Here is a 25,320-nt window from a genome sequence, read left to right as displayed (position 1 = left end):
AGGTTAATAATACATCTTTGTCATAAAGTTTAAACATTTTTTTTGTACATTTGCAGTAAAATGATATAATAATGATAACTGACCACCTGACTTCTGGAAGGACCACCTAACTTTCAAATCTAGTGGTCCGGCATACCACCTGCTAAAAAAGTTAGTGTCGAGGCCTGTTAACCACTTGGCCTTGCCGCCACTATCTGCAAAGGCAGGTTACATTTGAAGTCACACCAAATCACACTATTAACTTCTTGACACATTACAATTTCAAATTCAAACGTAAATTTCATTAATATTAAAGGAACTCCACTGAGGTTTATAAGGCTAAAACATAAAATTTCAATTTTTCACATAGATCAACACGAGCACTTAAAACAGAAATATAAATAAGATATAACTAAGAAATATACAAGAAATACATTGAAAATCGTATGTTTGTGCTATTCTCAGTCCGATTTGAGTAAAAAGCGTTTAAACGCTTTTCAATTTTGGGTCATTTTTCACTATTATAATAATTATTCTGGAGAAACGGAACGAGCTAATGATCTGAAATTTTGCACATAAGTTATTAATATAGATCTACATCAAATGGAGTAATAATCTCAAAAAATTGTTTCCAGTCCTGTCATGTCTTAAAACCTCGGTGGAGTCCCTTTAAAGAGAATAACATTCAGTAAACTCATAAACTTCACTTACTAGCTTATCAACTGGATAAAGTCTTTGAATTTCTGTATTGCTTCGTGTCCTTTCAAGATATTCTTGATAGCCACTTTGCAACCCATCTGAAAATAAAAAAACCCAACATTTTGCTATTAATGTTGTACAGGTATAATCTGAATGTGTTTGACAACTTTGAAATTCATCATTACAGGTATACCTAAAATTGACAATAAAGCTTTTTAAATGAACATATAAGAAAGTAAATTAAAAGTTTAAGGTTTCCCTATGAATAAATAGGCTACTTACATGTAAAGCATTTGCAAAGAACTAAATTCAAATGTTGTTCACTGCAGTAAGGATTGGTTGAAATCCCACCTGTGAAGGCCTGACAAGATTTTACTATTTTAAGCTCTGGGACCACTTTGTGCAACAAAGCGGAACATACCGGCCATGTGCACTGATTACTCCTGTAAAGTTTGGTTGAAATCCCACCAGTAGGTTTTCCTGTGAAGGCCAGACAAATTTTTGTATTTTTAGATCTGGTAGCCATTTTGTGCAGTGAAGCGGAATATGCGGCTGATCTGCACAACTAGGGATGGCACTGATCCTCCTGTAAAGTTTGGTTGAAATCCCACCAGTAGTTTGACCTGTGAAGGCCAGACAAGCTTCATGCAGACAGCCAAGGTAAAAACAAAATGTCTCCCAAAAGTTTTTGAAGACATAATTATATGCACTTGATATAAGCATTTAAAGTCTAATTCAGAGGCAGACAACTCAATAAAGAGGACGGTGACCCCTATATTGTTTTCGCTTAAAATGTTTCCATTATCATATTCTAACAACAAGTTTAAATAAATTCTATTGAACAGTTTTAATTTTGCCTCTTTGTCTATATGAAAACTCCCAAAAACATCTTTAAAGATTTTATTGCACTACAAAGGGCCATTCCACAGGTATTGCATGGTAAGCGATTAGTTTTGGCATGGATGAGCATGTGATCTGTAAACCGTACACGTTTAATTGACATTTTTGAAAACCTAGCTTAACACTGTTTTCCGTTACCTTGGGGATTTAGCTCTTTGGAATAACACCTAATTAAGTTTCATGACTCTACGTCAAATACTTTTTGAGTTATGTGCGATACAAGTTGAAAATTGTAAATTTTTACTAAGTCAAGGGCAATAACTTTAAAAATACTAAATATATCCACTCAAAAATACCCAGATGCACAACTTCACATGCAGAACAATATTCCTGTAAGGTTTCATGACTCTAGTTCAAATACTTTTTGAGCTACATGCGACACAGGTTAAAAATTGCAAATTAACATTAAGCTGGTTGATTCTAACTCAAGCACTGGAGGAACAAATAACACAACATAATGAAATGGTTTTTACTAAGTAAAGGGCAATAACTCTACAAATACTGGATAAATCCACAAGCGAACCCCAAAGTGCATAAGTACATATACTGAATAACATTCTAGTAAACTTTCAGGCCTGCAGGTCAAATACTTTGTGAGCTATATGCATGAACAAGCTGAAAATTGTAAATTTTTACTAAGTCATGGGCAATAACAGAATAAATCCACAAGCAAAAACCAAAAAGCACAACTTCGCATGCTGACCAACATCCCTGTAAAGTTTCATGACTACGTCAAATACTTTTTGAGTTATGTGCAACACAAGTTGAAAATTACAAATTTTTACTACGTCAAGGGCAATAACTGAGAACGGACAAAGGATGGATGGATGGACAAATGGATGGACAGGGGTAAATCTAAATGCTCCCCCCCCCCCCTAAAATGGGGACACAAAAGTTCATTAAATATTTGAGAGAATCACAAGCAGTAAACTCTAAAACTCACTTACCAGTTCATCAACTGGTTAAAGTCTCTAAATTAAACATCAAGTATGTCTGTTTTGCCTCATGTCCCACTTGCAAGATATCCTTGGTTATCATACCATTGGCTCTCTCAAATAATTGTCTTTTGTAGCCACTTTGTAACCCACCTGAGAATAGAAAAAAAATTGTTTGTTATTAATGTTTACACAGTACATGTATAATGTAAATGTGTTTACAAATTTAATTGTAAGTTAATAACTTTGAAATTCATCATTACAGGAATATACCTAAAATTGACATTAAAGAAGTTTAAATGAACATACAAGAAAGTAAATTAACAGTTTAAATTAACATTCTTATGTCTAAATAGGCTTACTTACATGTAAAGCATTTGCTAAGAATTAAATTCAAAATGTTGTTGGTCAATTGTACTTACTACTACATGGACATGAAAATAACTTGGCATTAACTGTGCAGACTGCAGTCTGGCCATAAATTTTTGGTTGATTACATTTTAATTTTCATCTTGATATCCCTAAATATTTGTCATGGATCAGAACAGTTCACTAATTAGAGGAGATGGTGTGTAAGCAGACGGACAGCTCATTTGGTAGTACCTCAGTATGGTTTTCAAAGGGTCCCGGATTTGAGTCCCCATCAGGCTGCACATTATGACACTCTATGACATTTGGCCCCCAACGGGAGACTGTGAGTACATATTGCTAAGAGATTAATTTATATTGCTCTGTAACATGTGAAATTAGAGGACGAATTTCAATATAGCCAGGAAGTATGTCATGGTTCAGAACTGTTCACTTTTTAGGGGAGAATATTTGCCAGCCGCTGGATAGTTAAGCCATGGGACAGTATTGCAAGGGTCTAGGGTTTGAGTCCCAGTCAGGTTGCACTTTTTTTTCACCCTGTGACATATTGATAATGGATAGTTCTTAATAGACAATTTAAGAATTTCAGCAGATGAAGGGTGAAATAGATCTATGATAGAATTGCGATGCAGTAGTTCAGTGAAAACACTGTCTAACTAAAAGTCAAGGGGTCAAGAAAGTTGAATAAGGGGCATAACTTGGTCAATATCTATGACAGAGTTATGTTATCTTGCAAAAATGGGCATGTTGGTCACTAACAAGTATTCAAAGTCTCAAAGTAATAAACCTCAATGGATATAGAAAATAAGTGAGGTGGTACCAAATGTGTATTCCAGACCCAACGCCAGGGTTCGACCCTCTCCACTTTACAAAGACCTTCTACTATTAATCTGTTACATTTATTGTCAATATAATTCTCGATACAAACGTTTTTTTAAACAATTTTGAAAATAGTTAAATGAAATATCTTTTAATCATTAAAACTTTTCTCCGCAGGAAACCATTTTAACTTGTTGTATATGGAACATTTTTATCCAGATTCACACTATTTTCACCAAACTGTACCTTACCTATACTCCTGACTGTACCTACATTTTTGAAGAGACACAAGTTTTAAGAAACACACAAATTAATTCAAAGTCCCTAGAAGCATTCAGCAGCAAGAGATATTTTGCAGAATCTTTAACAACCAAGTCACCCAATGCATCAAATTATGTAGAAATATTTACACATGTACAATTACAGGGTTTACGAAATTATTGTTACAACTAAATCTTAATTCTGGTTTATTTTATTTAGTTTGATTGTGAAGGAAGCTATAAGCTTATAGAGAAACTTTCGAATCCATTCCTAGAATTAACCAGTACTGAGCAATGAGTGTAAAATTTTTTGTTCAAGGAAACGACTTGCCCCTGAAAGGGTTTGAACCCATGCAGCTAGGGATCATTAGATTACTAGTCTGACCCTTTAACCACACAGCCATGCCGCCACTATCTGCAAAGGCAGGTTACATTTGAAGTTATTAGCTTCTTAACATGTTAAAATTTCAAATTCAAATGTAAACTAGAAATGTATCCATAGGACACGGGTGCCCCCACACTCCATTGATTTGTCAATCTTATGACTTTAGGTCAATTATTTTTTGGGCTACATGTGCCACAAGTTAAAAACTAAAAATCTTTTACTCAGCTTTACAAATACTGAATAAATTCACAAGCAAACCCCAAGGTGCATAAGTACACATGCTGACCAACATTCTTGTAAACTTTCAGGCCTGCAGGTCAAATACTTTTTGAGCTATGCATGAACAAGTTGAAAATTTCAAATTTATAATAAGTCAAGGGCAATAACTCTTACAAAACTGAAAATATTCACATGCAAATCCCAGGTGCCTAGCTTCACAGTGATGTTGATCATTATTCCTGTAAAGTTGGTTGATTCAAACTCAAGCACTGGAGGAACAAATAACACAACATAATGAAATGGTTTTTACTAAGTAAAGGGCAATAACTCTACAAATACTGGATAAATCCACAAGCGAACCCCAAGGTGCATAAGTACATATGATGACCTACATTCTTGTAAACTTTCAGGCCTGCAGGTCAAATACTTTTTCAGCTATGCATGGACAAGCTGAAAATTGTAATGTTTTCTAAGTCATGGGCAATAACTTTAAAAATACTATTATGTCCACTCGAAAATACCCAGGTGCACACCTTCACATGCTGAGCAATATTCCTGTACGGTTTCATGACTCTAGTTCAAATACTTTTTGAGGTATGTGTGACACAAGTTGAAAATTGCAAATTTTTACTAAGTCAAGGGCAATTACTCTAACGAAACAGAATAAATCCACAAGCAAATTTCAGGTGCACAACTTCGCATGGACAACTTCACATGCTGAGCAATATCCCTGTAAGGTTTCATGACTCTATGTCAAATACTTTTTGAGCTATGTGCGACACAAAATGAGAACGGATGAAGGATGAATGGACGAATGGACGGACAGGGGTAAATCTAAATGCTCCCCCCCCCCCCAAAAATGGGCGCAAAAAAAGTTCATAAAATATTAAAGAGAATCACAAGCAGTAAACTCTTAAACTCACTTACCAGTTCATCAACTGGTTAAAGTCTCTAAATTAAACATCAAGTATGTCTGTTTTGCCTCATGTCCCACTTGCAAGATATCCTTGGTTATCATACCATTGGCTCTCTCAAATAATTGTCTTTTGTAGCCACTTTGTAACCCACCTAAAATTTAAAAAAAAAATTGCTACATGTATTTATGTTTACAGTACATGTATAATGTGAATGTGTTTACAAATTTAATTGAAAGTAGACAACTTTGAAATTCATCATTACAGGAATACCTAAAATTGACAATTAAGTTGTTTAATTAAACATACAAGAAAGTAAATTAACAGTTTAAATTAACATTATTATGTTTCCCTATGAATAAATAGGCTACTTACATATATAAAGCATTTGCTAAGAACTAAATTCAAAATGTTGTTGGTCAATTATACTTACTACTACATGTACATGAAGTTAACTTGGCATTTACTGTTATCTTGTGAGTGTGTGAAAAAAGGATCATGTGACCCTGTATTTTGTCAGTGTTACAGTTGGATAAATTATTGTGCAGCAAGGGGCTTTACTTTGTGCTGTGATCCTTATCCTCAATTATCAATCAATTAAAACTGACCACTTTACCAGTCACCAATAAACAGGTACAATTGGATTAAGAGAGGATAATTGGCTGTTGCAAATACACTATTATTGAGGTCTTAAACCTTTAACTTGCTGAAAAAAAACTTATAAAGCTTTGCCATCAGTATAACCCCAGGTCAGTCTGCACATCTGTGCAGTCTGACCAGGCTCTATATTTTTGTTTGAATAAATTTTAATTTTGATTTTGATATCCTAAAATATTTGTCATGGTTCAGAACTGTTCACTAATTAGGGGAGATAATGTGTAAGCAGTCAAACAGCTCAGTCGGTTGAGCTGCGACACGGTATTCCGTGTATTCCGGCTGCACATTTTCCTCACTCTGTGACATTTGACCCCTATTGAGGGGCTGTGGCTACATAATTTCAGATCAAGAGTTTAATTTACATTGCTCTGTAACTTTGTGAAATCCAATGACAAATTTTTAGAGGGGATTGAGTACGTCATGGTTCAGAGGTGTCCACTATTTAAGGGTTCGAGTCCCTGTCAGGCTGCACATTTTTCTCACCCTGTGACATATTGATAAAATGAAATCAGGAATAGACAGTTTAAGAATTTCAGCAGAAGATGAAATATATGTATGATAGAATGGATGCAGTAGTTCAGTGGTTACACAAGGTCTTACTAAACATCCAGGGGTTGTAAGTTTGATTCCCTGCTATTCAAACTCTCTTTCAGAGGGTACTTCAAAATTGAGGCACTAACATGTTTCATCTTGTCCTCACCAAAATAGAAAAAAGACAGTGCCAAAATTGAAGGCCGCCAAGTCCATTTTGAGAATTCAGTAAAGGTAAATATGTTTTTTTTTAGAATAACAAGCAATATATAAGAAATATATAACATTACATCATTAAACCCGACATTCAAAACAAGAGCACAGCAAATTAAACCAGGGCAATACACACAGAATGCAACCTTGTAAGTAGCAATGATAAAAAAATCATTAAACTTTGATATTAAAATAATATTTAAATATACAATGTCATGTACCTCAAAAGCAGAAACAAGAGGGCCATGATCGCCCTAGACCGCTCACCTGACCCATCAATCTCATCCGAACAATTACCTAGACAAGCATTCTGACCAAGTTTCATGACAGGTGAGTCAAAAATGTGACCACTAGAGTGTTAACAAGGTTTTTCTATTTTTAGCTCCTGTGATCTAGTTTTTCATCAGAGATGATCCATGTTGGAACTCACCCGAGCAATGATCTAGACAAGCATCTTGACCAAGTTTGATAAGCTTTAGTCAAAACTGTGACCACTTGAGTGTTAACAAGGATTTTCCATACTTAGTTTTTGACCCCAGGTGACCCATATTTGAACTTGACCTAGAAATCATCAAAACAAACTTTCAGACCAATTTCTAGGATATCTGGATCGAAACATTAGCAACTAGAGTGTTAACAAGATTTTTCTATTTTTAGCTCCTGTGACCTAGTTTTTCATCCAAGATGACCCATGTTTGAACCCATCTGAGCTGAATTACCTGGACAAGCATCCTGACCAAGTTTAATGACAATTGAGTCAAAAATGTGACCGCTAGAGTGTTAACAAGGTTTTTCTATTTTAGCTCTTGTGACCTAGTTTTTCATTCGAGATGACCTATGTTCGAACTCATGCGAGCAATCACCTAGACAAGCATCCTGTCCAAGTTTGATGATGATTGAGTAATAAATGTGACCATTAGAGTGTTAACAAGGTTTTTTTTTATTTCTAGCTCCTGTGACCTAGTTTCTCATCCGAGATGACCCATGTTCAATCCCATCCGAGCAATCACTTAGACAAGCATCCTGACAAAGTTTGATGATAATTGAGTCAAAAATGTGACAACTAGAGTGCTAAAAGGTTTTTCTATTTTTAGCTCCAGTGACCTAGTTTTTCATCCGAGATGACCCATGTTCAAACCCATCCGAGCAATCACCTAGACAAGCATCCTGACCAAGTTTGATGATGATTGAGTCAAAAATGTGACCACTAGAGTGTTAACAAGGTTTTTCTATTTTTAGCTCCTGTGATCTAGTTTTTCATCCGAGATGAGCCATGTTTTTTTTGTGTTTTTTTTTTCCTTAGATTGGGTTTTATGTCACATGGACACAGTATAGCTTAGGTGAGCTAAAAAAATCATAATATATACATGTGCCTCAAAAGCAGAAAAAATCCATATTGGGCTTTCATCCACTTGCTTCATGACTGTAAAATACATTACAGTATGTACAGAGTACTCTTCCTTTAAGGTGACAACAGACACTTTCCGTGGTACTCACATAAATGTCATTTAAACCAAGTTATTTTAGTAATAATTGTTATTCATTTAATCTTTGTGCATTAAATGTCGTTGATCATCATAAAAAATAACATATTTGAAAAAAATGCCTTTGTAAATGATTGATTTTGAATAAAAATCCTAAAATTTTAAATCGTCATATCAAAGTCATTTTTTATTTTTTTGTCATCAAACTTTTGGAAAATAACCATACTTATATTATCTGGGGAACCGTGTCTCAAATTTTTTATATCTTTTCTCAAAAAAATATTACGTAACGTCAAACAAAATATGCGACTTTTTTCACCATACATATTACGTAATTAAAGATAATTAAGTCGCTGATTGAGCAAACAAAAATCCCTGACACGGTTCCCTCCGTAAATGAATTTCCTTTCATGTCTTGTCACGTGACTATCGGTAAAATTTGAGGCACTCAGTGGGGGCAAATGGAACACATTTGCGCACATTTGCGCACAGCTAGCGGGGTATTTAATTGTTTCCTATTTGAAGTTTATTATTATTATCATCAGCATTATTATTGTATTATACCAGTGTCACTCTGCCTGTGTATTCGTGTATGAAATTCCGTTAAAATATAAAATAAAATAACAAAAAACTGAGCTTCTGACAGTCTTTTAAAGTCCATGGTAGATGTACAAATAAGAACGGGATATTATATATTTTTTCCACCAAATTGATAATGCTTCACATATTTTAATAGAAATAAAAGGTATTACTCGATCATTATGATGTGGCCTTCTTGACTTCTATTATCATGAATATCATCTATGCACGGCATAGAGATCCAGTTTCTACCGGGATAGACAATAAATTTCATACTTTGTCCCAGATTTATTAGTACTGTGTCGGATTTACTGGCGAACAATTTATTTTCACTGAGAATATACTTTAATATCTCTTTTTATTCATAGAGAAATAATCATCCTTAGACAATCTAAAATGGTTTAGAAATTTGTCAGGGACACCTTACCACAAGTCATATAAGCGTTCACATAAAAAAATGTCGTCTGTTGTTGTTTTACTTGACATTGTTAGAAAACGAGGTTGAATGTAAAGTAAGCCCTTGAATCCGTACAAAAGTCTATCAACTCAATGTTATATATATCAGATTAACGGGATAGACAAATTATTTTCACACATTATGGATATTTTAGCAACTACATTTTTAATCAACCCCGTGGTCGTGCGATTTGCCGCTATGCTTAATTATTTATGTTTCATACATTATGTTACGTACATTGGCCGACAATTTCTTAATTTAATAAAAAGGCTAAATGTTGAGATATTCATAAAAGATGTACGGTAGATGAACGATACATGTATTACGAGAAGTATGGACCAGTATGGACATTCACGGATATATGGAACTACCGATTTCCCTCACTGATGCCTCAACAGGGGGCGGAGCGTTATCGATAATCGACAGGTTACGCGAATAGCAGATACAAATAGTATAGGTACCGTTTTAAATCGTTTAAAAACACATTTTTTGGACTAACTGCTTCCAAAATTAAATCACGAATGTGTTCAGAAAAGGTTGATAAATCTACTTAGCAAAAAATCTCATTTTAGGTATTTTCAGTGATAATTGACTCCGTTGTCACCTTAATGTATAATAAGAAAGTACTATTCTCCCTTGAATATTTTTTTTTAAATATAAAGATTTTAAATGACTATGTTCAAACTTGACCTTAAACTGAGGAGGATGAAACATGAGTTCTGCACACATTTATTGCCTCCTGAGTTAACATAAAAGATACAGAGCTGACAGAAAACATTGAAATTTACTCATATTATGATCCACAATGAGTAACATGAGTTGACCATGATCCATGGAAGCATAAACCTTTGTGCGGCACATCGTCTCTATGGTTAACATTTCAGTAAAATAGTTTCAATTTCATCCCATTCAAGCCGCTTCAAAGATGAAATACAAATTGTATTGAAATTCATAAATAATGACTAAGTGCAAAGTAGTTTTAATATCCATCCTGCAGTTATGGTATAAAGAAAGATAACTTACAGTGTTATTGTGTTACTTCCCTTTAATTGTTATATCTTAAATGCTATGTAGCATATTACATACATGTATATGAAATAAAAACATTATGAGCCAAAAATTCTTTCAGGCATATCAAAACCCTTCAGTGCATGTCATGATCATTAATACTGCATATAATCTGAGAAAATGAAAAAGTACATGTACATGTAATAATCTATGTAATGATTTACTCCAAGGGGAGACTGTACAGGATCACCAGTAAATGCCTTATACAAAATATATCTTAATGTTGTTCCGATTCTTGCAGTTTTTGATATAGATTTCATTTTTAAAATCTACTTTTACTTCTATTTTCTTACCATGATTTATATCAAATTTGTAGACGATGATGATCACCTATGATTTGTTGCAAGACTAATTCTTAGTGCTGCTCAAGAACATTAACTCTTTCAATGGACAATGATGGTTATATTGGGCTGGATTGGCTTTGAACCATTCAGAAATGATTTTATTATTAACTATCAGGGCTGGGAATCAAAACTGCGTCGTATCCTACAAAATGTAAACAAACGTCGCCATCTTGGAACAAAAAACGTATGTTTTTGTTTATAACTCTTTTTGTTGGAAATGACTGAAAACAAGATATATGTATTAACACGCTACACTATTTTCCGCTTCGTTCGGTATATGTTGCTTGCACAACTATTTTGTAAAACAAAAGTTATAGCGAACTTGCAACTCGAAGCTAGGCAGAATTTTTATGAAAATGTGTGGATACGACGCAGTTCATATTGCTTTATCTATCGTTTTTTCCTTCATATCAATTATATATTTGTTTCAGAGTTCACCATAAACTTCGAAATATAATTTTGCATCATTTTCTAAAATTTTATTAAAAAGAGATGTTTATTTTCTAAGAAAATAATGATTTTTACGAAATGATACGACGCAGTTGAAAATAAAATATGATACAACGCAGTTGTATTTTTGGCAGTCTTTTCAACAGGGATAAGTTTGGCAATATATTTCTATTTTATGGAATAATCACTTGCGCTAGATAAAAACCCAGATCATTTGCGGTGTAAAGCAATGTTCTGTTGATTATTTAGAATACAATGTAATGTGTCATATCCAATATAACATTTAATTTGAAAGTTTACATTGCGGAAGCTACTTTTCAGTTAAACATGAAATGTTACCTTATTGGTCATAATATCTGAAATAATTTTTTATATTTTCCTGTATGTTCAATATTATCCCTAATTTTTTTCCCCAAAAAAAATGTAGAAATCTATTAACTTAAGGTGACAACGGAGTCAATTATCACTGAAAATACCTAAAATGAGATTTTTTGCTTAGTAGATTTATCAACCTTTTCTGAACACATTCGTGATTTAATTTTGGAAGCAGTTAGTCCAAAAAATGTGTTTTTAAACGTTTTAAAACGGTACCTGTACCATTTTTATCTGCTATTCGCGTAACCTGTCAATTATCGATAACGCTCCGCCCCCTGTTGAGGCATCAATGAGGGAAATCGGTAGTTCCATATATGCGTGAATTACCGGTCCATACTGGTCCATACTACTCGTAATTCATGTATCGTACAAATACCGTACATCTTTTATGAATATCGCCTACCTTTTATTTAGCCTTTTTTATAAAATAAGAAATTGTCGGCCAATGTACGTAACATAATGTATGAAACATAAATAATTAAGCATAGCTGCAAATCGCACGACCACGGGGTTGATTAAAGATGTTGTTGCTAAAATATCTATAATGAAAATAATTTGTCTGTCCCGTTAATCTGATAGATATTACATTGAGTTTATGGACTTTTGTACGGATTCAATGGCTTGCTTTACATTCAACCTCGTTTTCTAACAATGTCAAGTAAAACAACAAGAAAAACAGACAACATTTTTTATGTGAACGCCTATATGACTTGTGGTAAGGTGTCCCTGACAAATTTCTAAACCATTTTAGATTTTAAGGATGATTATTTCTCAATGAATCAATAAAAAAGATATTAATGTATATTATCAGTGAATGCTTTGAATAAATTGTTCGCCAGTAAATCGAACACAGTACTAATAAACCTCGGACAAAGTATGGAATTTATTGTATATCCAAGTAGAAACTGGATCTCTATGCCGTGCATAGATGATTTTCATGATAATAGAAGTCAAGAAGGTCAGATCATATTGATCGAGTGATACCTTTTATTTCTATTAAAATATGTGAAGCATTTATATCAATTTGGAGGAAAAAATATATAATATCCCGTTCGTATTTGTACATCTACCATGGACTTTAAGAGATCGTCAGAAGCTCAGTTTTTTGTTATTTTAATTTATATTTTAACGGAATTTCATACACGAATACACAGACAGAGTGACCAGGTATATACAAGATATGTTTGTAAAACATGTATGCCCCTATCAGCAGCCAATTAGTCATGTGATAAGGTTATTTGACTTCTGACCCATGATCAAATAATTAATAAGAGTTTCAAGTATCTACTGGTCATGACCTTAACCTTTTGACCCCTTGACCCAAATGACTCAATAGGGGTCATCTGCTGGTCACGACCAATCATCATACAAAGTTTGAAGTTCCTAGGCCTAAGCGTTTTTAGTTAATTGATCAGAAACCATTTTTAACATACAAGGTCAATGTGACCTTGACCTTTGACCCCTTGACCCAAAATAATAGGTCATCTGCTGTCATGACCAATCACCATACCATGTTTGAAGTTCCTAGGCCTAAGGATTCTTAAGTTATTGATTTGAAAGCATTTTTACCTACAAGGTCAATGTGACTTGCCCTTTGACCCCTTAACCCCAATATCAATAGGGGTCATCTACTGGTCATGACCAATAATCATACCAAGTTTGAAGTCCTTAGGCCTAAGGGTTCTTTCGTTATTGATCGGAAACCGTTTTTACCTACAAAGTCAATGTGACCTTGACCTTTGACCCCTTAACCCCAAAATCAATAGGGGTCATCTGCTGGTCATGACCAATCAGCATACCAAGTTTGAAGTTCCTAGGCCTAAGGGTTCTTTTATTATTGATCAGAAACCGTTTTTACCCAAGAGGTAAATGTGACCTTGACCTTTGACCCCTTGACCCTAAAATCAATAGGGGTGATCATGACCAATCACCATACCAAGTTTGAAGTTCCTAGGCCTTAAAGTTCTTTAGTTATTGATTGGAAACCGTTATTGCTTACAAGGTCAATGTGACCTTGACCTTTGACCCCTTGACCCCAAAATCAATAGGGGTCATCTACTGATCATGACCAATCACCATACCAAGTTTGAAGTTCCTAGGCCTTAAAGTTCTTTAGTTATTGATCGGAAACCGTTTTTGCTTACAAGGTCAATGTGACCTTGACCTTTGACCCCTTGACCCCAAAATCAATAGGGATCATCTACTGTTCATGACCAATCACCATATCAAGTTTGAAGTTCCTAGGCCTTAAGGTTCTTTAGTTATTGATCTGAAACCGTTTTTGCTTACAAGGTCAATGTGACCTTGACCTTTGACCCCTTGACCCCAAAATCAATAGGGGTCATCTACTGGTCATGACCAATCACCATACCAAGTTTGAAGTTCCTAGGCCTAAGGGTTCTTCAGTTATCACTCGGAAACCATTTGGTCTACGGACCGACGGACCGACGGACCAACGGACCGACGGACCGACAAGTGCAAAGCAATATACCCCCTTTTCTTCGAAATGGGGGCATAATAAAGAAGTTATTTAAAAAAAAAAAACTTTCTTATGAAAATTCTAAGTTCTTGGGAGATAATTCTGATAATTTTTGTTCTAAAGTTGTAAACCTTGTCACATATGATGTGGTTGATGACCAGAAACTTATATTTGAAGTTTGATGTAAATACCTTAAGAAATAAAAAAAATTTGACGAGGGTACCGACGTGTGGTAAGTATAACAGCTCTCAAGATTAAAATGATGTGTATAATTTTCATACTGACTTCTATCCAGATTTTTAAGTTTCATAAAAATTTTCAGCTCTTTTTGACTAATCACAAATATTGTTATTTTTGCCATGTTTTAAGCCTACTAGTTGCCATGGCAACCAATTTTTTCAACATACTAGGAAGAAAATAAAAAGGAAGTGCATAATCTCCAGTTGCCATTGCAACCAATTTTTTCAACATAGGAAGAAAATAAAAAGGAGTGCATAATTTCCAGACTGCCATCTACCCATATTTCAAGTTTCATTAAAATGTTTCCAGCACTTTTTGCGTTATCACTGGATCGTGTGTATGTGTAAAAATTGCCATATTTTCAGTCAATTGTTATCATAGCAACCAGAATTTTCAACATAGGAAGAAAGGATAAAGACGTGCCTAATTTTCAGACTGCCATCTATCTATATTTCAAGTTTCATTAAAATGTTTCAAGTACTTTATGCGTTATCACTGGATCAAGGTTATGAGTAAAATTTGCCATATTTTCAGTCTATTTGTTGCCAAAGCAACCGGAATTTTCAGCATAGGAAGAACAGAAAAAGGAGTGCAAAATTTCCATACTGCCATCTATCCATATATCAAGTTTCATAAAAATATTTTCAGTACTTTTTGCGTTATCGCGGGATCCAGTTTTGTGGACGGACTGACAGACAGATAGGCGGACGGACATACGGACGGAGGGTAAACCTAAAGTACCCTCCGGTTAAACCGATAGGGGACTAAAAAGAACCATTGGCATACGCGGTCTCGATCTTACAACACGCAGGGCATCAAACATTTATAAAACCGTAGTTTACCCTATTGCGCTAAACGGCCAAGAAAATTTTTTCCTAAAACAAATTCAATTTAATCACATTTTTATGCGAAAAATCCAAAAAATTTCCCGGAAAATTTTAAGTTTTAAATATATTGGTCCCTTTTGACCGTAAAAAAACAGAAATGCAATTAAACAGGTCAAAAAAAATCAGACAATAAAGTAAACACTTTTCTTTCGATTTTAACATATTTCCTTTGATAATTATTTTTGAAAAAGTAAGATTCCTTCGAATGTATGACATGTTTTCAAACCGGCCTTTTCGAATGAAATATCATAAAAAAGAGCATTTAATGGGACAACCATGAAAAAAATTTGGGAAAAGTTTTTGTGTATCCTTTTCTGATATTTAAAATGCCTTTGAAAAATCCCAAAATTTTGAAAAAAAAATAGCCCTTAAAAAAAATGAAAACTTTTTAAGGTATTTTTTAGACTTTGGTATGGGCCGTTTTTTCGAGTAGGGGCCCTATGCCACCAAAAGGTAAACTAGTGCAAATCGTAATAAAATAGTTTATATTAAACACTATTTGAAAACATTGAAGTCCGTATATAAACAAAAAATTTTTAAAAGAAATGACAAAAAATCATTTGATATGTTAGGGTCATTTGGGTTTAAAATTTTACCGGAACCTGTGTTTTAAGCCCAAAGGGAAAAAAAAGATGGTCGCCCGGGGTTTTAGGGTTTTTTTCTATTTCTTATTTAGCCTAAAAGAAAAAAAAAGGAATAATATCTACGAAAAAAACCCTAGGGGCCCTTTCAACTTTTAATTAAACCCATTTTACTTCCCCTGAAAACCAAAAATTTAAACTTCGTGAATTCCCGTTTAAAAAAAACGGAATTCCCAAAATTTACGATTTAGCTTCATGAATTCACACTTTCAAATTCAACGAATTCCACGATTTCAACTTCCCAATGAATTCACGATTTCAACTTCAACGAATTCACGATTTCAACTTCAATGAATTCACGATTTCAACTTCACGAATTCAAACTTCGTGAATTCACGATTAACTTCAACGGGAATTCACGATTTCCCAACTTCATGAAAACGAATTCACCGCTTTCAACTTCACAATCACGATTTCAACTTCACGAATTCACGATTTCAACTTCATAATTCACGATTTCAAACTTCCGAATTCAACTTTTCGAATTCCAACGATTTCCCAACTTCAACGAATTCACGATTTTAAACTTCATGAATTCACGATTTCAACTTCACGAATTCAACTTTCGTTGAAATCCGATTTCAACTTCACGAATTCACGATTTCAGCTTCACGAATTCACAATTTCAACTTCACGAATTCACGATTTCAACTTCATGAATTCACGATTTCAACTTCACGATCCATTAATCATTCTTGTATGTACGAAGGATGGTTTATAATTATAAGACTATCAAGGCTTTCTGGAATCAAATAAAGCTTAAAGCCATAAATACATCACATAAGGTAAAATACATCAGCTCATATGGAAAGCCTTGACTGTCTTATAATTATAAACCTAAACGTTGTTATGTCCATATAGCAATAATATTGATCAAAACCTTTCCCCTTATACAAATGGCACTCATCAAATCATATTAATGTGAATCCCATTTTAATATGTTTAAGTCAAACTGAAACCAATATATGATGCAACGTTTCCTTTATATGAGTTCAATCTATTATTATACGTTGTTCATTTTTGTAATATATTATGTGGAGCCATCCTTATATAAGGTCAAAATAACAATATATGATGTCAACCTGTCCCTTATATGATGTCAGTCAGTCATTATAATGATGTGAAAGTTTAACAATATATTACGTGGAACCCATTCTGTCTAGAGTCACATTAATATGATGTCAACGCGTCCTTATATGAATGGGTTTCAGTCCCCTGTCATTATACATGCGTTATTTTTTCAGTATAATTTATGTGAAACCATCCTTATATAGAGTAAACTTAACAATATATGATGTTATGTCCTTAATATGATGTCCAGTCCTTTCAATTAAATGATGTGCAATTACGAATATATTATGTGAACCATTCTTATATAGAGTCAATTTTCAAAATTAACACTATATTATGTAGAATTGTCTTTAATATAGAGTCAGCTTAACAAAATAATGATACTTTTTACTTTGAGTTTCCCCGCTTTTGCCACGAACGGTGCATAGTGTAAAGAAAGAATGACACAACAACGTTCATTTTTACAATCATAAAGACAGTCAAGGCTTTCTATAGTATATGACTGGTTTTTCATCGAACCCTCCTACATTGTACCAAAGAAAAATAACTCGCGAAAATTTAACATATAAAAACATAAATTTATTCATATGAATTACATTATTCGATACAAATTGATGACAGGCAAATTACAAAATTATCAGTGTCAATGTGAGCAAAACAACATTTTATATGCCATGTCACACTTTGCAATCTCCTCTTCATTTCACGGACTAATAACTGCATATTTATACGACTATATCCCCAGGAGAGCTATTCAAAAAGTGTGTAAGAAGTCACTTTTTAATATCTGTAACATGTCACGTATGAAATACATGTATTCGGTGTCCTCCTTTCACCAGTTATATACATTTCATTACAATTTGTATGACATGCCTTTAAATTTTGTATATTGGCTAAATTAAGAAGAAAGTAGTGCGGCAAGACACCAGTGAAAATGCGGAAAAAATATTTCAACTGAGAAAGAATAAATTGTTACAACGAAAATACCGGAAAATTGAAAAATTCGCATTTTATTTTTTAAAATATTTCTTAATTACATAGTAAATATAGTTCATTAATAAATCTAACTTGGTTTTCAGCATTTGGTCCTAAAAATACCTTGCTAAAATCACTTGAAATTTATATATTAAATTGTTAACTGGTCACAGTTGGTTTGATTTTAGATAAACTAACATTGTAAAAAAATAAGAAATTTCGTCCGAACCATAATTTTCTCTAAATTGTGAAAGGGTTTGTTACCAAAATTTTTTAGAAAATACAAAATCCTTTTATAACTTTACGGTGGCAACATGAGGTGAAAATTTCCCAGTTTTTTTAAATTCCTTTCCACGACTTATTTTTTTTGGGGTCGCAAAGATTTTTATGAAATGTGGCCCTATTTGTATAAAAAGGAAATAAATTTTAAAATTAAATTGTACGGGAACCTGTTTTTCCAAAATGAAACGCCCATTTTAAATTGGTTTAAATTTAAATTTTGGGGCCACAAGTTTATAAATTTTTGGTCCCCAAAATAATAATCCTTTTTGGCCCAACCGAAAAAATATTTCGTTGTAAACAAAAAATTTTTTAAGTCGGGCCACAAAAGAAAATTAATTGTGGCCAAACGTGATAATATCCACCAAAAAATAAAAACCCGGGGCCCCAAAACAAATTTAAAAATAAAACTGAAAATGCCCCAACCTTTTTAAGCCAACCGAAAGAAATGGAATAAAAATTTTTATGAATGGAAATAAAAAATATTTAAATTTAAACCAGGGAAATTTTTTTTCTTTTAATTTTTTTGGGTTTTAAGAATTTTTCCCCAAAGGAAAATTTTTGAAAAAAGACTTTTTTTAAAATCGAAAAAAAATTTTGTATTAATAGAAAAAAGGAAAAATATTGAAAAATGTAGTTTAATTTCTGGGTTTTTCTGAAATACCCCTAAAAAAATTAAAGATAATCCGACAATTTCCCCTTTATTTATAAAAATTTTGGGACAAGCAATACCCTTTTTAAAGGAAGTTAAAAAAAGAAAATAAAACATTTTAAAACAAATTTAAAAATTTTGCAGTATAAAAAAAAAAACCCTCAGATAAATAAAAAAGTGGTTTAAATTTTTAACCAAATATAGTACAGGAAAATTGAAAATTGGGGGGTTTGTTTTTATGTCAAGGGGGTTCAGAATTTAAAAAGGGAAAATGGGAAAATGTAAAAAGATTGCCCCAAAAACCGTTTACTTTTCCTGTAAAAGCGTTTTTTTATAAGGGGTAAAAAAGGTTTTTTAAAAATTTTTTTTTTTTTTTTTTTTTTTTTGGTTTTTTTTTAAACTAAAATACAAACAAAAAAAAAGGGACCCCCGATGGGGTAAAATTCACAATAAAACCAGGGAAATTATGTAAACGTAATTTTAAAAATTTGCTTTTTTTGAATTTTGGGTAAAAAACTGGTTTTGTCGATCTCCGAACGCGTTGTCCCCAGTCATTTAAAAAGCAATCCCAAACACATTTTTTCATTAATATGAAATTCCCAAGAAAGTTTTTTTTTTATTTTTAAAAAGAAAAAATTTTTAGTCAAAAATGTTTTTTTTTGGAAAAAATATTATGAAAATTTTAAATTTTAAAAAAGGGCCCCCAAAAAGCAAATTCCCTTCTTAAAAACTTCTAGACGGGCCATTTTTCTTTCAATTGCAAAAATTTCTGCAAATAAATTTTATGATTTTTTTGGATTGCATTTATTTTAAAATAAAATCCTTGCTGGGGTTCAATAATAACTTCATTTAGCGCCAAACCTGTCCATCCTCAACGTGCACTTTGTTGTTTATGTACGTGGTCACGGAATGAACGCACACAACAAAAAATAAACCCGTTAAATTTCTGAATTAGCAATTTTAAAAAAAATAAAAAACAAATTCAAACGAATGAAATTCCAAAAATTTGGGTAAAATATGTCCATAATAAAAAAAGTTATTCACATTTAAAAACGCACAGTTTTAAGTTTTTTAAGTGTAATGTTAAATGAATTAAATGAATAATAATCAAGTTAAATTTATTGATTCTACTTCCTGGAGGACTAAAACTTTCCGTTTAATTGTTAATAAACGTTTTTTAATACACCTTTAAAACGTTTAAAATTACTTGTAGTATCTAAATTTAATATTTGAAATTCAATTTGGATTTAACAGCCCTCAATATCAGCTGTTTAGCTGTTCACCCCGTATATTAAGCCAATAAAGCCCTGAAAAAACGCCCGGCACTTGGGGTCAAACGCACTTTTGGGGTCCACCCCAAATGCGTTTACGTACTTTGGGGTCCCAAATTTTGAAACCCCAAAGTGCCCGTTATAACGGGTTTGCATATTCGCATTTTTTAAATCAAGACAAGCACCACACTTTGGTCAAAAAAATTTAAAATCAAATAAAATGAATTCCCAATGGGATTTTCAAATAGTAATAATTGTAGTCAAAGCCAATGGTAAACAAAAATCCAAGGGTATTGAATAGAAGGTAAAACATTGTTCCTGAATTATAGAAAACAATAGGGATTTTAAAATTGATGAAGAACTTTCATCAAATAAAAGAATTTGTATCAATTAAAAGCTCAAAATATTTTTTTCCCATATTTTTCCATTTATTTAAAAGAATGACACTTTCATGTACTCCTTTTTTCAACTAATTTCAAAAACATTTTCCCGTTTATTTTTATTTATAAGCAATTTTATAAAATATAATAGTCTCACATAACAAAGGTATAAATTCTGGGAAATCTTAATAAGACATTTCAGTAAAAAATTGTCCTGATTTAAATATTTATTTGAATATGGCCATTTTAACAAGCTTATCTAATAGAGATTTAAGGGAACTTGAACTAGGTAATATATCCTGCCTTAAGGGGCAGTAACACAAAAAATATTCATTAACTATTTTTTAAAGTAGTCACAATTCATAAATCAAAGGGGCTGCAAGCCTGTGGTATTTTCTGATCTTTTGGCAACTAAACGACGTATATATTTATGTATTTTCCCTGTATAATTTCATTTTTATATACCTATAATTTCATCTTGCAGGCACCGATATGCACGTCTGCGTTTAGAATTTTTTAACTGAACAGTTTTGAGTTTGATACATACGGGAAATTTTGCAATGACCAAGGTTCACAAAAAATCATTTCTGGTGATTTTTTTATGACAGCCACACTTTATCCCTTGCATATCGTGGCTTAAAAAAAATCACCTTTGGCACATTTGAACGACAACGTTACCCCTGCACCACCGGGGAAAGTTATACGAAAAAAAAACCCAAAATAAACTCAAAATAATTCTTAAGAAATTTTAGTTTTGTAATCCTTAAATTAACATTTAGGGGTATTTTGTTCGATAAACCTTTGTTTTAACACTAATTTAGTCAAAAAATCTTCTCGCCAAAACGTCTGACATGTATTTTCCACTACTCGCGGCAGCCCAAATTTATCTACAGTATCGTAAAATCGGACATCCGGGGGCTTAAAAAATAACATTTCAATTTGATTGAAAAATATTCATCCGCGTAAATTTGTGCTTGTTCATTTATTGACAATTCTTAGAGCCAACACTAATTTTGAAACTTTAAAATGCGTTTGTAACTTGTTGTACTTTTAAACAAAATAAAAAATTTTTTCTTTTACATTAGCTAAGTTTTAAGCGTTTTGGGGAACTACTTGTTGTTAGGTTTTCATAAAGCTCTGTGCCAAAGGAAAAAAAGGAAATTAAAAAAAAAAAATTTGTCCAGCATTGTATTTCCTGATCTGCGAATCAAAAAAATACAATTTTAAGTAAAGTTCCTCGACTTTAGAGGGGGGGGGTTGGGGTCCAGACGGGAAAGGGGTTTCCCAAAAGGGAAACATGGGGGCCCGGTTCCCCGAATTTCAAAAATAACGTTTTTAAAGGGCCCAATTTTGCTTTTTTTGTATTTCCTTTAAATTTTTTAAATTTTTGGGTACTTTAAAAAAGTAACAAAAAAATTTCTCATTTGGGCCAAAATTTTTCTAACATCTTTTTCAATCTTTTTGCTTTTTGGAATAAGAATTATAGTGAAAATTAGTAATTTTTTGTGGGAAATCAAAAACAATTTTTTACATTTTTTAAAATTTTATGAAAAAAATTTTTTTACATTTTTTCGCTACTTTTTTCAGGGAACAATTTTTAAATTTCTCCCGATACTTTTTTTTTAAAAATTGCCCTTTTTAAAGAAAATATTTAAAATTTTCCCCTTAAAAAAACCTTTTTGGGGAACGGTTTTTACGGACCTTAACAAAAAAACTTAATTTTGTTGATAAACTTAAAAATGTATTTGTAAAAACCAACTATAATTATAGTCTGATCGTGAAACTGGATATTTCAAACCAGAAACATTGCCAATAGAATATTTTATAGTTTTTTTTTTTAGGAAAAAAAATATTAAACTGCATTTTATTTCATTCCCCATCCTATTAAAAAATGGGCCTTATTATGGCAAAAAATTATCAAGTAAAATGACTGAACAGAAACCATGAAATTATTTCGCCAGCAATCTTTTTAATTTTTAGGATACACTAACAAAATATGTACTTAGAGAAACTTTTGGTTATTATGGACACAATTTTAATATTCAAGAGGGTTTAAATAAATGAAACTTTTATCACGTAAGCATCAAACCTCCATCTTGAATCTCCACCTCAAATATTTCAATGTCGCAGATCGGAAAAATAAGTCAGAACTTCATTTTATTAACAGAACTCAGTTTGACACTTCAGAACTTTTGAAACCCAAAGTGCATTGATATGTAGCATAATTACCAACTTTTTGGGCAATTTTCTCGCATTTTTGACCCCAAAGTGCGTTGGACCCCAACGTGCGGTTGCGAAGTGTAACGCCCTTTGGGGTTGGACCCCAAAGGCCGCGTTTGACAACCAAAGTCGGTTTACAAAGCCCAAATAGGTTAATATTTTTCTCTAAATATGCTAAATTATTTTACCCTAAAACCCCTGTGCATAATTCTTTTACCAGAACCCAATGACTTAAACAGCAGCTGACTTATATCAACTAGAAGACAGAAAAGCTGTCCCTAGCCTCAAATGCATATTAAATTGAATTAAAAATTGATTTTTTTTTAAATGTATGGGTAAATTCCATTCTCAGTGGTTGGAATTTGATTTTTTCCCTTTTCTGATTTATCAACGCCCATATTTCCCTTTCAAAACGCCTAGAAAGCCAACCAGGATTGTTTTGAAAATCGAAAAAAAAAATTGTAAAAAAAAAAAATCAACTGCCAATGCCTACGAATCATTGTTTAACCTGAAAAAATCTGAAAGGGATTTTGGAACCCCACAGCTCTTTGATTACACAAGGCAGACACAAGCCGCTTCAAATTTGGCGAAAAAAAGAGGTCAACACAACAGCAAGGATGTTGGAAAAGATCTTACCTGTAATCAAAGTGGTTGAAAGTAATATAATCAGTGTTAATTAGACATTAAACAATTTTGATAATACTGATATTCATATTTTAACATTTAAACTTCAACAAATATAAACAATGTAAATATTCACAATAAAATGATAAGAACCAATTTTAAGGTGGTAATATTGTTGAGTAAATCTGAAAAAATATATTAATACGGGGAATTCAAGTCCCCGGCCCGCGAAGGCGGGCCCCGGGCTTTGGCTTGCCCGGCTTATAACTAACACGTGTATATTATAAAAAGAAAATCAAAATTAAAAAAAAAAACCAAGTAAAAATATAAATTTGGTATACCCACCTATCCAAATGAAATTTTCAAGTGTCAGTTTTCTAATAGTTTAGGAGCCGCCGTTTACAATGTAACTCCCAAAATGATAAAACAGGCCGTTATTCAGATAACGGGAACAAATCTCAACTTTTCGGAAATAAAATCTCGAGTTTCCGATGAAAACCGGGAAGCGGGTACATAAAAATATAATGACACCTTTAAAACGGGGTGGAAAAATGAAAAAGGATTTTTAAACGAGCGGAACTTTACTATACCCTGTTATTTAAGGCGAGACCTTCCCTAATTTCATATTAATTTCATATTTTCATAAAAAAATTTTAATGTCTTTACATGAAGAATCAAACTGGCGTTGAACGATTTTGGGTTTGCGTAAAAATTATACCATAAATCAACGTGACCTTTTTTACCCTTTAAACCCGCGATTTAGTTTCAAAAAAAAGGTAAAAATTTTTTAGTTTTTTAAATCGAAGGAGTAGTGTTTCCCGGGCGGAGTATTTGGGGAATTTTTGGTAAAAATTTAAACCCAAACCCCGAAATCGTCAAAAGCAGCAATGGGAATCTATTACAAAAACCAAATTATATATTTCTAAATTGTTTTTTTAAAAGTTGGATATTATTTAATTTAAAATTGGGTTTTTTGATAGAATTTTTTAAGTTTTCCCTGTTCTTAATTTCACAATTTTTATTTTTTTAAAATTTTAAAGTCAAAATTCAAGAATTTTAAAAGCTCCCCCCCACCCCCCTTTTTTGGGGGGGGGGGGGAAAAGGGGGGGGCATTTTTAAAAGGGAAAGCAAAACCCAAACACTTATATCTTTTTGAAATTAGGTTACACTTATTAATGCCTTCAGTGACAGATGAAATTTTCAATTTAAATGGTTCCCATAAAAAATTAAAATATATTCTATAATTTTAAAAAAAGCAAAAAAAGCAACAATAAAATTCATAGATCAAATCCTCTTTGATAAATTTCGTTTAGCAAAAAAGAGCCCTGAACTTACACATAATGTATTCCCCCTTTTATTATTTCCACTTCAATATTCTTTTTAACAAAGTAATAAGTAAAAGCATGTGTCCCCCACATGGAAATATGATCTGTATATATAATGGTCCCACTAAAGGCCAAATACAAAGCAAATGTATTACAACCAAATAAAAGAATTTTATCATGAATATATCTATATCCATGAACAGTGATGAAGAAAAAACAAAACAAAAAACTTACTCTCTACAATAGGGCCTACAACACTGCTTAAAATCAACAATAGTAATTAAAAAAAAACTTACATTGCAGGTTCAAAAGGTCACGCACCCAATAGGTCATTGGCATGTTCAATCCACAAACAGAATAAATATCACTTCTGTTCAATATAAATAAGTCAGATATCAAAACTGACAAACACTTAAACACCAACCTGAATGACACACTCTTTCTGCTTATTTCCATCTAAATTAAATTCCAAACATTGAAACTCTAGAATTTTTTTGGCATTTATATTGTTTAACGAGGATGTTTAACATCCAACATAAATCAATAAAAAAATATTTTTTTTTCTTAACGACAATGGCACACCACTTCACGTGCCGTCCAGACAAAATAAAAACACCTGTCCCGCAACCCCGTAATGAC

The 25,320-nt window shown here is 32.7% G+C and overlaps 1 long non-coding RNA gene across 1 annotated transcript; it reads right to left on the bottom strand.

Moving 5' to 3' along the window:
* Window positions 1–168: 168 nt before the first annotated feature.
* On the bottom strand, window positions 169–25,022 carry LOC132720562 (uncharacterized). The gene is made up of 4 exons (XR_009624362.1): window positions 24,978–25,022; window positions 5,493–5,633; window positions 2,526–2,666; window positions 169–776 (listed from the first exon to the last, which is right to left on the bottom strand). It is a non-coding gene; the product is annotated as an uncharacterized LOC132720562 (long non-coding RNA).
* Between the last annotated feature and the right edge of the window lie 298 nt (window positions 25,023–25,320).

Source organism: Ruditapes philippinarum, unplaced genomic scaffold, assembly GCF_026571515.1.
Source record: "Ruditapes philippinarum isolate M1 unplaced genomic scaffold, ASM2657151v2 ctg383_1_1_1_1, whole genome shotgun sequence".
NCBI classification, from domain to species: Eukaryota; Metazoa; Mollusca; class Bivalvia; order Venerida; family Veneridae; genus Ruditapes; species Ruditapes philippinarum.
Note: the sequence above shows the minus strand (reverse complement) of the source record. Positions and strands in the feature narration are given on the sequence as shown.